The sequence below is a fragment of the Emydura macquarii genome, unplaced genomic scaffold (genome assembly GCF_026122565.2).
Source record: "Emydura macquarii macquarii isolate MOO-44397 ecotype Brisbane River unplaced genomic scaffold, CSIRO-AGI_Emac_v2 contig_2428, whole genome shotgun sequence".
NCBI classification, from domain to species: domain Eukaryota; kingdom Metazoa; phylum Chordata; order Testudines; family Chelidae; genus Emydura; species Emydura macquarii.
The window spans coordinates 286,069-299,749 of record NW_027132565.1 but is presented as its reverse complement, the minus strand read 5'-3'; the positions used below and the strand labels follow the sequence as shown (position 1 = coordinate 299,749).

At 51.6% G+C, this 13,681-nt stretch overlaps 1 pseudogene; it reads left to right on the top strand.

Moving 5' to 3' along the window:
- The window catches only part of LOC137162542 (zinc finger protein 850-like), a 28,229-nt pseudogene extending 19,915 nt beyond the window's left edge, over window positions 1–8,314 (top strand).
- Window positions 8,315–13,681: the final 5,367 nt, after the last annotated feature.

The window sequence follows — 13,681 nt, the reverse complement described above, 5'->3', positions numbered from 1 at the left end:
TGCCTTCCACTGTACTCTCTCCAACTTGTCCAAATCCTTTTTGTAGTGGGGGGCCCAAAACTGGACACAATATTCTAAATGCGGCCTCACCAATGCCGAATAGAGAGGAATAATCACTTCCCGCGACCTGCTGGCAATGCCCCTCCTAATGCAGCCCAATATGCCATTAGCCTTCTTGGCAACCAGGGCACACTGCTGACTCATATCCAGCTTTTTATCCACTGTTACCCCCAGGTCCTTTTCTGCAGAGCTGCTGCCCAGCTCGTCGGTCCCCAGTCTGTAGCTGTGCATGGGATTCTTCTGTCCTAAGTGCAGGACTCTGCACTTTTCTTTGTTGAACCTCATCAGATTTCTTTTGGCTTCTCCTTTCTGTCCTCCAGTTGGCAGGTTTCTGAGCACAGCACTGCCCTCTGAACGTATTTTTTTTGGCCCAGTACAAACTTGTAACGCTCACCCCCCCCCCCTCCCCAATACCACAATCCCTCATCCCATACATACAGTCTCATGAGCCATGGACATTTTATGTTTCATGGTAATGGGGGTTGCAGCCTGGGTCGGGCCCCCCAGGACCTCCAGGCCCAGGTAAAGTGTATCCTCCCCCCCCCGCTCCCCCCGCCATGTGGGGCCCGGCCTCTGCTGAGAGAAGCTGCCTGCCCCCAGGGTGCGGGGCCTTGCGGGGACAGGGAGGCGCCGCGAGCCGGGTTTATCGCTAGGACCCAGCGGGATCTGGGGCAGCGATGGCTGGGGTCACGGTCCGGCAGGAAGCGAACGAGCCAATCGCTCCGGCTCAGCCGCGCCGCAGCGACTCCGGGTCCCCGGGACTCCCCGGCTCCGCTTGCAAGATCCGCTCGCAGGGAAGGTAAGAGAGACCTTTCCCCCCCCCCCGCCCCCGGGAGCGGCGCCTCCCGCTCCCAGCCCGGCTGCAGGGTGTGGGCGGTGCGGGGGGCAGGGAGGTGCGATGGGGCGGGGGGGGATGGGGGGGTGGGGGCAGGCCGGGATGGGGGCAGGGGCTGCGCTGCGGGGCAATGGGGGGCGGGTGGAGAGCACTGGGGTGAACATGGCTGGAGTCGAGGGGAAGTCCGGGTGGGGGTGCTGAGAAGCAAAGGGGGGATGTGGGGGAGGGGCTGGGGGGCAGGTGAGGGCTAACGGAGGCTGGGTGGGGAAGAGACCGAGAGAGGCTAATGACAAAGGGACAGTGAGCGAGAGAATGGCTCCCCCCCCCATAAGGCAGGAAGACGGTGAGGGGGGGCCTCCAGCCCAGCAGCCGGGGGGATTTTCCCCCTTTGTGGTGAAATAAGTCTGGGGGCTGGGCAGGGGAATTCGGGGCTCGGAAACTACTCAGCAAATATCCAGACACAACCTGCATCCCCCCCCCTCCACACACACACACACCCCACCTTCACTCGTCCGCACACACACACTCACACACCCTCTGCTCCCAATTTATTACAGTTGTTTACAGACAAACTCCCGATTTTGGGTGTCGTCTCCTGAATGTTTGGGCTGAGCGGGGTCCTGGCCTGATCTCTGGGCAGGATTCAGAGCTCAGCCAGGCCGGTGTCAGACCAGAGTCGCTGCCAGCTCGGGCAGGGGGTGAGGGCGGCTGGGCAAATGAGATCGGGCCCTGCCTGAGTGTCCCTGGGGGCTGCAGCGACGGGCCAGGGGGGCTCAGACATTAGCTGCTGCCAGCGGAGGGCCTGGTTATTGCTAAGGCGGAGGAGGCGGGTGTCTGTGCCTCTCCCCCTGCTGGGACGCCCTGCACCCCATGCTCAGCCCCTCCTAGTGTCATTGTGTGTGCTCTAGTGCACAGCGTGGCACGCGGGCTGTCTTCTGAAGGCTGGGGATGGACAGCTCAGTATTGTTCTAGTGCCAGGCTGGCTGCACTGTCCCGTGTACGGCTGTGAGGCTGCATGACAGCAGCAGGTTAGTGCTGGGGAGAGACCTTCCTTAAAGCTCCCTCATTTCCCAGCTGAGGTGGTGGGGACAGTCTCCAGTGGCTGGAACTAGCCCCCTGGGGCAACCACGGCTCTGCCGACATCAGCTACTGAGCTGGACCCTCCGGGTGATGGAGAGAGACCTGGGGGAAAGTGCTGGGGCCGGGCAGGAAAGTGAGTCTGCACAAAGAGCCCCATTCAGGGACCTGCTGGTGAGTTTGCCCAGAGAGTGAGAGGCTCCCTGTGTGTCTGCAAAGCCCAGAACTGCCGCCCTCAGTGACGCAGCCAGGCTCAAACCTCTGTTGGCAGTGGCCAAGGAAAGCAAACGCCCACGTCCATGGGGCAGTAACCAGTTCTCCCAGGGACAGAGAAGGGGAGAGAGGGAAGATGATAAAAAAGGAGCCTGGAGACCGAAAGGGGCAGCAGGAGCAGTAAGTGAGGAGAGAGGTTCCCAGCTGCCATGCCTGCCCAGATCCATTCCCGGCATCCCCTGGGGCAGACAGACTTTCCTGGGAAGAAGGTGAGCAACTGGCAGAGGAAAAGCTGGTAGCTCCGTCTGCTGAAGCACTGCACTACTTGGCGGGGGCTGGGGCGCTGGAGGGGGTCACAAGGTCTTTGGGGACAATGTTGGGGGAGTCCCCAGAGTGACTCCTTTGATTCTGCTCTTTTTCTAGCCTTTGGATCAGAGAATCTGTCCCTGGGAGGGTTTAAAAGTCCCGCTGGGTTTAGTTCTGCTGGGAGGGACCTGGCCTGGGTAGCAATGAAGTGAGTTTCTTCCCAGCATGGCAGAGTCCAGAGCCTGGGGGAATCGGGGCGTGAAATGGACTCAAGCCCCTTCTGACACCTCTCCAATCTCCCTGCTCACCCTGACAGGCTGAAGAGTCGCACCCAGGTTTCACTCCAGATCATCCCGTCTTCCCGGGAAAATGGCTGTGGTGGAGCCGGCTCAGGTAAGGGATTTTCCGAGGGCAGCTGAGTGGGAGAGAGTGGCAGGGAGAGGACAGGGTGTGATGGAGCTGCTGATTTTCTGAGCAGGCCCGTGGCTGGGGGTGAAAATTCCTCCATCTAAAAGAGGAAACAACCCCCCTGCACGGGGCTGGGAACGTTTTCCAGACTCCCAGGGCTGCAGCCTGAACCCACGAGCCAGAGGCTGCTGTAAAACAGGAAGGGAAGCTGTTGGGATTCCTGTCCCACCCTGTCCCTGTCCCCTGCTCAGAGCCCAGCTTATCAGCCTGTGGCCAAGAAGTGTGTGGTAAAGGAAAAGACCCAGCCCTCCTTCATCTGCTGGAGGGACAAGGAGCTCTCACTTTCTCCCTGTAGGAGAGTAAAGAGTTAAAAGCTGGACAAGTGATCAGGCCTAAGCCACAGGGAATGGAATCATGGCACAGGCAAAACCTTGTTTCTGTTACTGGTGTGAATTGTGGCTAGAGTCTGTTCTCTCTCTCCTTTCCCTCCCTTCCTAGCCATTTGCACAAGGAGTGAGACTAACCAATAACTATTCTCCTTCTGTTCAAGGTCTTTGGTGGGAACAGAGCATTGTCCTCTTTCCCTCCCTTGCATACAGTATATTTGAAAGAATGTTAGGCTATGTCTACACTGCAGCACTAATTCAAATTCGAATTACAGAAAGCGATTTATAGAAAGTGCTGCAGACTGTCCACGCTACAGTGTTTGTGCTGATGTCTTGCGTCTACACTGGCCAGCCTTAATTCGAATTAGAAAGCAGTGCAATGTGGGAAGCTATCCCACAGTGCAACGAACCGTAGAGGCTGTTGTGACGAGTGTCGTCAGCCCAGGATGCAGCGCTGCTTCCCCCACCCTCTTCCCCCACCCCCAAACAGCAAAAGGATTTTCATGCTGTTTTTTTACTCCCCCGATGGCCATTGCTGCAGGCACATGGAGCCGGCTGAACTGTGCTCTCATTTTGACCGTGACAAATACACCACAGCGTATCCTGAATTACTTTAGAACTGTATGCTGTTTGCCTTTTATGCTCCCCCTACCATCCCCTGTATATTGCTTGCCTTTGATTTTGATTCTACAGGTGTCTGTAGAATGTAAGATAAATCACAAGGGAGTCAGTTAGTATATTAATACAGTGATACAAATGTTTCCTTTTCACTGATGGAAAACATGATCTAATGTATCCACATGTAGCACTGTGAATAAACTCTTAAGAAAGTATCAATTTCCATGATTGTCCACTGAAACAATGTAGCAAAGAATTTCCTCTCACTGCTGGCATTTAAAACTCATTCACCACGGCATTCACCAGGGGGGGAGCGGGGTGTGTGGTGAAATCTTTCAAAGGGACAAACGTTAAAGGGCTAAACTTTCAAAGGGACAAATCCACTTGCAGAGGTGGTTTTATTAATTCCATTTTAAAGGCTCCTTAATTTGAATTACTAATGTGCAAGTGTAGACGCGGGTGTAATTAATTCGAATGAAGGGACTTTAATTCGAATTAAGCCACCAGTGTAGACCAGGCCTTAGTAAGTTTCAAGGTAATGTGCCTGGGCTCTAGGCAAAATCCTGTAAACAACAAACAGGGGCGGGTATAATTGTATTCATCCTGTAGTTATTAATATTCATTTGATAGGTGTCACTGTAACCAACTAAGGGTCTGCGGGGAGTGGCTGGGAATGTGTACACACTGACATGCTGTTATGGATAAAAGGATTATAAAGTAACCCCCTCTTTGCTCACTGCCGGCGTCGAGGTGGAACGAGCAGACAATAAAAGGTTCTCTCCCCAATCCACCCCGGGGACAACCTGTTTGATTATTTCTAACATTCCCCACCCCCTGAAGCCTCCTGGCTGCTCTGAGCAGGGTGGGGAGGGATTCCGCTACTCCGGCCTTTCCAGAGCATCTCTCTTTTTGTCCTTTCTCCCCCATCACTAGGGGAGTTCTGGCTGGGGCAGCAGATGGTGAGTGGAGACTTTTGTTGTTTCAGATGCCGGTGACCTTCGAGGATGTGGCTGTGTATTTCACCCAGGGGCAGGGGGCTCTGCTGGACCCTGCTCAGAGAGCCCTTTACAGGGACGTCATGCAGGAGAATTACAAGAATGTAACCTCGCTGGGTAAGGGATTCTTGTCCCGTCAGTTATTAGAAGCCGTGGGGTCTGCATTTCCAAATCTGGTCAGGGTCTTCCCTGGTCAGTTAGATTGGAGGGGAATTGCTTCCATAATCCGGAGCTGCACTGTGAGAGGGACCTGCATCTCTCTACCTCCTCCCATGGGACCAAGGGGTCAAAACCTTGTGGACATGCTAACTCGTCCCCATCCCTCCAGTTTTCATGGGGACAGAAGCCGTGGATTGTCTTCTCCGTCTCGTTTCTCACTTGCACCCAGGATCCCTGTTGACCTCCCTTCTTGGGACTCGCTCCAGCCATGGGGAGGGCTCTGGGCTCTGCAGGTTTAGAAACAGGCAGGGGTTTAGCTCCAGGACTGTGTGTGCATCAGCAAGGCCCCCAGAGTGCACAGATCCTGGGAACTCCTATTGAGGACATGACAGTTCCCCACACCTCCCTCATCATCTGCTTCTCCCAGGGGGGCTCAGTGACCATGTTCCGATTCTCTTGGATCCACATTCCCTCAGCACAGCTTGGGGACAGGTTCATGAAATCATCTTTGTGCCAAATATGCCTCCAACTCTCTGTGCACCCTGATCTTTTCTGATTTCTCCCCCGAGCAGGATTTCCCGTTTCCAAACCAGACCTGATTGCCCGCCTTGAACGAGGAGAGGAGCCATGGGTGCCCGATCTCCAGGCCTGTGCTAAAAGAGAGGTCCCGAGAGGCAGCCACACAGGTAAGGACTCAGTGAAATTGACACAGAAGCCACCTGCAGATGGAAGGAAAAAGTTGAGAATCCCAAAAATGTGGTGTGAGCAATTGCCCTGAGTTCCACCTCATTTTCCCCAGTTCATGGCTGTTTGGCAGTAGATATCACACGTGGTTTTCCACTCATCCTGTTAGCTGCAGGAGTTTCCTTCCCAACTTTACTGCCCTGTGAGTGTTTGGGTGGGTGATGGAGGCAGAATCTGATTGCTCGGTCTTCACAACTTTAAGGTGTTGGGTTTTCCATTTGTGCTCTTCCTCTTTCTCCCCGACACAATGACTGAGTGTCTGGATTGTCTCTCCCAGCAGGTGATGAGATAGTGAGTGACAAGGAGGAGGATGAACACCAGGAAGTTCCTGGGGAAGTGGAGCCACAGGGGAACTTTTTGAGAAGAGCTGAAGGGAATTTTTCCCAGTGCTTAGAAGAGGGAGAAAACCGGGGAAATCAGCAGAGTTCAGAGAGTCTTCTGGGAAACCACCCAAGGAAGAAAGTGGATGAATCTATTAAATGTGGGGGAGGATTCAAGGATCCCAAGGAAACCACAGCCCTGCAGACAAATCCCAAGGAAGATAAACCCTATCACTGTCTCCAATGTGGGAAAGATTTCGATTGGAAGTCAGCACTAATTAGACATGAGAGAATCCACAGAGAAGGGAGACCACATAAATGCTTGAAGTGTGAGAAATGTTTTACACGGAGATCAACCCTTGTTAGACATCAGGCAACCCACAAAGAAGAGAGACCCCATAAGTGCTTGGATTGTGGGAAAAGTTTCACATATAGATCATCCCTTATTATACATCAGAGAATACACACAGGAGAGAGACCCCATAAGTGTTTGGACTGTGGGAAAAGTTTCGCACAAAGATCACACCTCATTAGTCATCAGAGAATACACACAGGAGAGAGACCCCATAAGTGTTTGGACTGTGGGAAAAGTTTCGCACAAAGATCACACCTCAGTCGTCATCAGAGAATACACACAGGACAGGGACCCCATAAATGCTTGAACTGTGAGAAAAGCTTCACATGGAAATCAGGCCTTGTCGCACATCAGGCAACCCACACAGGAGAGGGACCCCATAAGTGTTTGGCATGTGGAAAATGTTTCATAGAGCGATCACACCTTATTAGTCACCAGACCGTCCACACAGGAGAAAGACCCTATAAATGCCTTGAGTTTGGGAAACGTTTCACTGTGAGCTCTCACCTTATTACACATCACAGTATTCACTCTGGAGATAAACCTCAGAAATGCAGCAACTGTGGGAAATGTTTCAAGTGGAAGTCGGATCTTTTAAGACATCAGAGAATCCACACGATAGAGAGACCCTATGGGTGTTTGGACTGTGGGAAAAGTTTCACATACAGATCAAGCCTCATTAGTCATCAGAGAATACACACAGGAGAGAGACCCTATAAGTGTTTGGACTGTGGGAAAAGTTTTTTACGAATATCATCCTTTACTATACATCAGGCAACCCACACAGGAGAAAGTCTCCATAAGTGCTTGGACTGTGAGAAAAGTTAAGTGTTTGGACTGTGGGAAAAGTTTTTTACGCATACAGATCATCCCTTATTAAACATCAGAGAATACACACAGGAGAGAGACCCCATAAGTGTTCGGACTGTGAGAAAAGTTTTAAAGATAGATCAGGCCTTGTTACACATCAGGCAACCCACACAGAAGAGAAACCCCATAAGTGCTTGGACTGTGGGAAAAGTTTCACACGAAGATCACACCTCAGTAATCATCAGAGGATACACACAGGAGAGAGACCCTATAAGTGTTTGGACTGTGGGAAAAGCTTCCCACAAAGATCACACCTCAGTAATCATCAGAGAATACACACAGGAGAGAGACCCCATAAGTGTTTGGACTGTGGGAAAAGTTTTGCACAAAGATCATACCTCATTCGTCATCAGAGTATACACACAGGAGAGAGACCCCATAAGTGCTTGGACTGTGGGAAAAGTTTTGCACAAAGATCATACCTCATTCGTCATCAGAGCATACACACAGGAGAGAGACCCCATAAGTGTTTGGACTGTGGGAAAAGCTTCCCACAAAGATCACACCTCAGTAATCATCAGAGAATACACACAGGAGAGAGACCCCATAAGTGTTCGGACTGTGGGAAAAGTTTCACACAAAGATCATACCTCATTAGTCATCAGAGAATACACACAGGAGAGAGACCCCATAAGTGCTTGGACTGTGGGAAAAGTTTTACAGCTAGATCAGTCCTTATTGTACATCAGGCAACCCACACAGGGAAGAGACTCCATCAGTGCTTGGACTGTGGGAAAAGTTTCACATACAGATCACACCTTATTAGACATCAGGCAATGCACCCAGGAGACACACCCCATAAGTGTTTGGACTGTTAGAAAAGTTTCGCACCAAGATCATACCTCATTAGTCATCAGAGAATTCACACATGAGAGAGACCCCATAAGTGTTTGGACTGTGGGAAAAGTTTTGCACAAAGATCACAGCTCACTCGACATAAGGGAATACACACAGGATCTAAGCATTGATCAGCACCTTCTCCCTGCTACAGCCCTGGCTGATGGACCACAGGTGGGGAAGGCAGAGAGAAAAACTCCTCCAGATGCTCCCTCTGCCTGGCTGAAGTTCCTCCCAGCGCAGTTCCCGCTTTCATGTATATTAGGCGGAAGACACTTGTCAGGCTCTACATTCACACAAGATACTTCTTCCCATCCTCCATCTTCCACCAGCCTCTGGGCTACCTATAAGGTACGGACTTCTGGATCAGAGGGTACCAACGCAGCAAAGCAATTAAAATGTTACTGGCATTTCAGAGCCACCTGGTGAACATCCCTCGGGGAAAAGAAGTAGCTAGAGGGAACTGGACCTCTGCCACCCTTTGCAAGCGAATGTCGGGGGTGGGTGCAAATGGGAATGGTCCCAAGAGCCGGCGTGGCAGGTGCGGGTTGAAACAAACAACACAGTTTATGGTTGGGCCAGAGGTATTCTATCCGTGGATGGGAGTAATTTGGGCAGGACAAGGTAACACACGGGAGGGATGGTCACAAAAACAACCACCATTACAATGTATAGAACCGGTATCCCCTCAGCCCTGGGTGGAACAGGGAAATAAAATCTGCTGGCAGGGATCAGCCGTGCTCAATGGTCAGGAGCTAAAGGATGGAAGGTGTGTGGAACGGGTGGGGTTTGGAGCAGAAAGCTTTACCCTGCAACTAGGAAACTCCACCTATCACATCGGCATCCCGGCCATAAAACAGCTTAACATAACAGGACAATTCCAGGGAACTGGACTGAGGCTGTACCTGAACCCTCCTGGATCCATTGGAACCGCCTAACACTGCTGTAAAAACAACTCCAGGCCGAGCAACGCAGAACGCAGGTTTTGGAAGCCCCGACCCTCGGAGGAACCAGCGCGTTCCAACTAGCCGCTGAGCTGCCTGCTGACTGTGCTTGGACTGATGTACCCTGTGCCCTGCGAACAGGCGTAACAGACTCATTCGCTCCTCGGTCGTGTTACTCGTGTTGTAGGAATATTAATCATAGTAGTTGTTTTTTTAATAATGTTTATGGGATGTTGAAAACTTTGCACCCTCCCAGCCTCTCCCCGAAAGCCAGACCTGTAATTTTAGGGCTAATTGTCCAGTCAGTAACCCGCTTCCCTCATCTCCCCTTAGCATGAGCAGTGTCTCAAGGCATTGGGCCATCGGGAGCCAGGGCCACCTGGACCAGTGCCCCACCAGCCAGTGTGCGGGAAGGATGGGTGCCTGGGCCTGCCTTTGAAGAGGGTGGGGGAGTGTGGGAGAGTGAAGAGTTAAAAGCTGGACAAGTGATCAGGCCTAAGCTACAGGGAATGGGTTCATGGCACAAGCAAAACCTTGTTTCTGTTACTTAATGTGAATTCCAGCTAGAGTCTGTTCTCTCTCTCCTTTCCCTCCCTTCCTAGCCAATGGCGCAAGGAGTGAGAATAACAAATAACTATTCTCCTTCTGTTCAAGGTCTTTGGTGAGAACAGGGCTTTGTTTTCTATCCATCCCTTGCATGCAGTATATTTTAAAGAATATTAGTAAGTTTGAAGGTAATGTGCCTGCGCTCTGCAATAATCCTGTAAACAACAAACAGGGGCAGGTATAATTGTATTCATTCTGTAGTTATTTATATTCATTGTATGGGTGACAGTGTAACCAGATAAGGGTCAATGGGAGGTGCTGGAAATGTATACAGCTCTGGGTAAAAGGATTGTAAAGTTACCCCCTCGTTGCTCACTCGCGGCGTGGCGGTGGAACGAGCAGCCAATAAAGGTTCTGTCTCCCCAATCCACCCCCGGGACAACCTGTTCGATTATTTCTAACAATTTTGAGTCTCCACATTTTCCATGCAGCTGAGTGAGCTAGTTACACTGACATCAGCTGCTAGTGTAGACCAAGCCTCAGTCAGGAGGAGAGGGTGACTGGAGGAGCACAGAGCTGGGAAATGGCCGTGTTTGCTTCTCAGAGGCAGAGAGCTGGGGCCGAAAACTGTGAGCTGCCTGCCTCAGAGCCAGAGAGAGACTAGAACTGGCCTAGGAGTGTCCTGTGAAGCTGCTCCTGAAATCTGACAGCCCAAGAATGATGGGGGAGGGGGCCACATCTCCTGATTGCTGAGATGACCAGGTTGGCACAGACAAGAAGGGAGCCGGGAATGTCAGCACACCTGGGCAGCCCTGAAGCCAGGCCGATGCCCATCACTGAGGCTGAAGGGAGATGAGGAGCCTGACAGCCCAACTGGTCACCCCCTCCCCATCGACTGCAGTGTCCTGTGTGGGGCAGAGACAAACTCTGTTGTACCCACTCACCCCACATTCTCCCTCCAACCTGAGCTCTTTGGATTTCCTGCCCGGAGTGTTTGCTGTAGTGACTGGGTCCCAGCATCTCTCATGGCTTCTCTGCACGTTTCAACCCATTTATCAGTGTTGCTTTGTTGCTGGTGTATGTGGGGTTGGGTGTAGTAACGGGCTGGGCTGTGGGTGGGGAAGGGAGTCTGTCTTTTGCTTGTCCACTGAAATAATAAAGTAGAATTTAGTTTCTCCCATTCCCAGGGTCCTGTGTTCTGCATTCAATGGCTGCCAACTCCAGAGTGAGGGTTAGAGGTGAGAGCAATGCTAACATGGTCTGGATGGAAATGTGCAGTGAGGTCACCCAACCAACCTCAGCCCTGCCCTGTCATAGGCGCCTCAAATTCCCATAGAGATAAAACACTGAAATCTTGTGCTGCTCTCCCTGACCCCAGCACAAATCAGGAACAGTCTGACTGGTCTCCTACGCCTCTGCCTCACCCTGATGCTAGTCAGGCGTAATCCCACTGGAGCAATTGAACTGTCTCCAGCAGTTTGAACCTGTGAGTGGAGAATCCGACCATTGGCCTCTAAGGGTATGTCTACACTGCCCGGCTGCAGGGACCCATGCAGTGGGATCAACTGAGCGGGCAGTGGAGACCCGCTGAATTGATCCTGGATGTGTTCTTCGGCTCGCACGCACACACACGCTCCGAAAGGAATAAGGCTGCATTGACTGGAGGGCATCTCCCATCGACGCAGCGCAGCAGAGACGCCATGGTAAAGGAACGTAAGTAACTCGATGGGAGACACGGTCACTGGCAGTGTAGAGCAGGCCTTGGTCTGTTTGCAGAGATATGCTCACAAATTGTGCCAAAGCAATTCTGATCTCTGAGCTGGGTTTCAGCCCAAGGTCACTCTTCTCACACCCTTACCCCCTGTCTAATTGTAGCGCAATCCCATTGAAATGACTGGGTTAGGGGCTGGAAGATGCTGGAAATGGGAGGGACTGTTTCTAGTTCAATCACCCAAATGTGTTCTGAAAGGTCACTGTTAACGGGATCTGCTTCGCTCTGCTGCTTGGACAGCCTCTGTATCTGGGGATCTCGGGGACAGGAAGAAGCAGCCTTACCATTTGGCTGCCGGTTTCCACCGGCTCCTGGGACCCAGCCTGGCACTGCTGGGTTTTCATCATCCTGATCCTGAACGACAACCTGGCCAGGGAGAAAGAGGGAACCAGCTGCCATCCTCCACTGCACCAGCTTGAGCTAAATCCTCAACTCCGGCCTGGGATGTGAGACTTGGGGTTCAGCTGTCACCCTTCCCCTCCTGCATCGTTTTCCTTCCCCTTCTCTCACTTCTGCTCGTTTTTCTCTCTCCTTTTGCCTTCTGTCTCCTGTAAGTCTGGCTTAGCCGGCTGAGACAACTCCACCTTTTGCTCCAATGCTGGTGGCCTGTGACTGGAGCGGCAGTTAAAAGCAATGCTGTAAGCGGCCCAATCCGGCTAGACATTTGCCACGTCTCAGAGGGGCTGATCAGTGGATGAGCTGTGCCCAGTTTTCCCCCACCTGTGAGGCTGCCAGTGCGACTGAGCCCCAGCGGAAGAAGCTGAGTTTTCTATTTTTGTTGTTCTTTTATCTCCCCGTAGCCGGGAGGGGTGGTCCCCCCTCTGAGAAGGCCCCAGAGGGAGAAGCCCGGACGCTGCTCCCTGCTTCCAGGGACACGTCCACACTCCCCTTTTGTGGTTCACTGTTTTCTTTTGTCTCATAGGGAGCAGGATTGGACTCCAACAACAACAGCTCAGGCCTGTCTGGACTCACTTCTTCTCTTTTACCCTCAGAAGCACAGTTACTACCATAAGGCACCTAAAAGACTGTCCAGCAGGGATTTCCCCCAGGAAAGTCTCTATACAGCTAATGGGAAATTGTTATCATGGGAGGAAGCCGTGATAACTGCATCCCAAACTGCACTTACCTGTTAAATGCTGGAGCCATGAACGAGGGATTTGTTAAAACCTTACCCATTGTTGGGTGGGAAACAGCCTTTTATCAACACCATAGCTCCCTGAACACGGCGGAAACACCTTGCTTTTCACATGTCACAAGGAAAGCTGATCTTTGGGGAGTTTTAAACTCCAACCCCCCATTGGGGGAATTACTCAGTCGTTCTCCTCCCAAACGGAGGGCATCTTACATCATTCAGCAATTAGAGACAGACACAATCGATAAACGGTGAGGACAGTTTATATCAGCATTTGATAAGTACGCGAAAATGAGGAGAAATCTGAGAAGATTTACACAAATTGGTGAAGTAGAAAGGAAAAAAGCAAACTCAGAAAGGTTTCATATGGAATGGGTATCTAAAGGAAAAATAAGCAGGGGATATATTTAGTAATCCAGCAACAGAGAGAAAGTGAGGTGAAATCAGAAAAAAATCACTGACAAAATGTCTTCGTCTGAAACTCACTGACAGTCTGAACCCGTGATAGAAATGCTAAGTTCGGGTGGCATGTCTTAGCCCTGCCATCCACATGCAAATTCGTTAGTCAGTGTTGCAGAACTTATCCCCCTGTGAAGCTGGAACACAGACATCTCCTGTCAGATAAGTTAGTAAGTGTCTGTACCTGATCTGAGACGTCCTGGCACCGGAAGACCCATTTACACAGGCTGGCACCTGGAGCAGCCCATGGTGTTCTGTAATCACCCTGCTTGTGGGCAAATAACCTGTTCATCAAACTCCACCATCCGATCATATGTAAATGATTCTAAATCAAATTTATAGACGTCCTTTGTATCTGGTAGCCAGGGGACGTGCCAGGGACCAGCACAGAGACCTGCTGCCTGGACTCGTGTGTGTGTGTGTGTGTGTTTGTGTCACACACACACACACACGTAAAGCTCCACTGGATCTAACCCTAAAAGTGAAGCTCCTGATCTTTCTTCCACGAGAGCCTGCAGCAGTTTGTTACTTTCCCTGGCTGGAGACACCGAACCATTCACAGCCCTGGGTCGGTCTGTGTCAGAGTCCAACGAACCTTTGAACTGGATTCTCCGAGGGTGATCTCCTCCGGACAGAGATCGCGGGG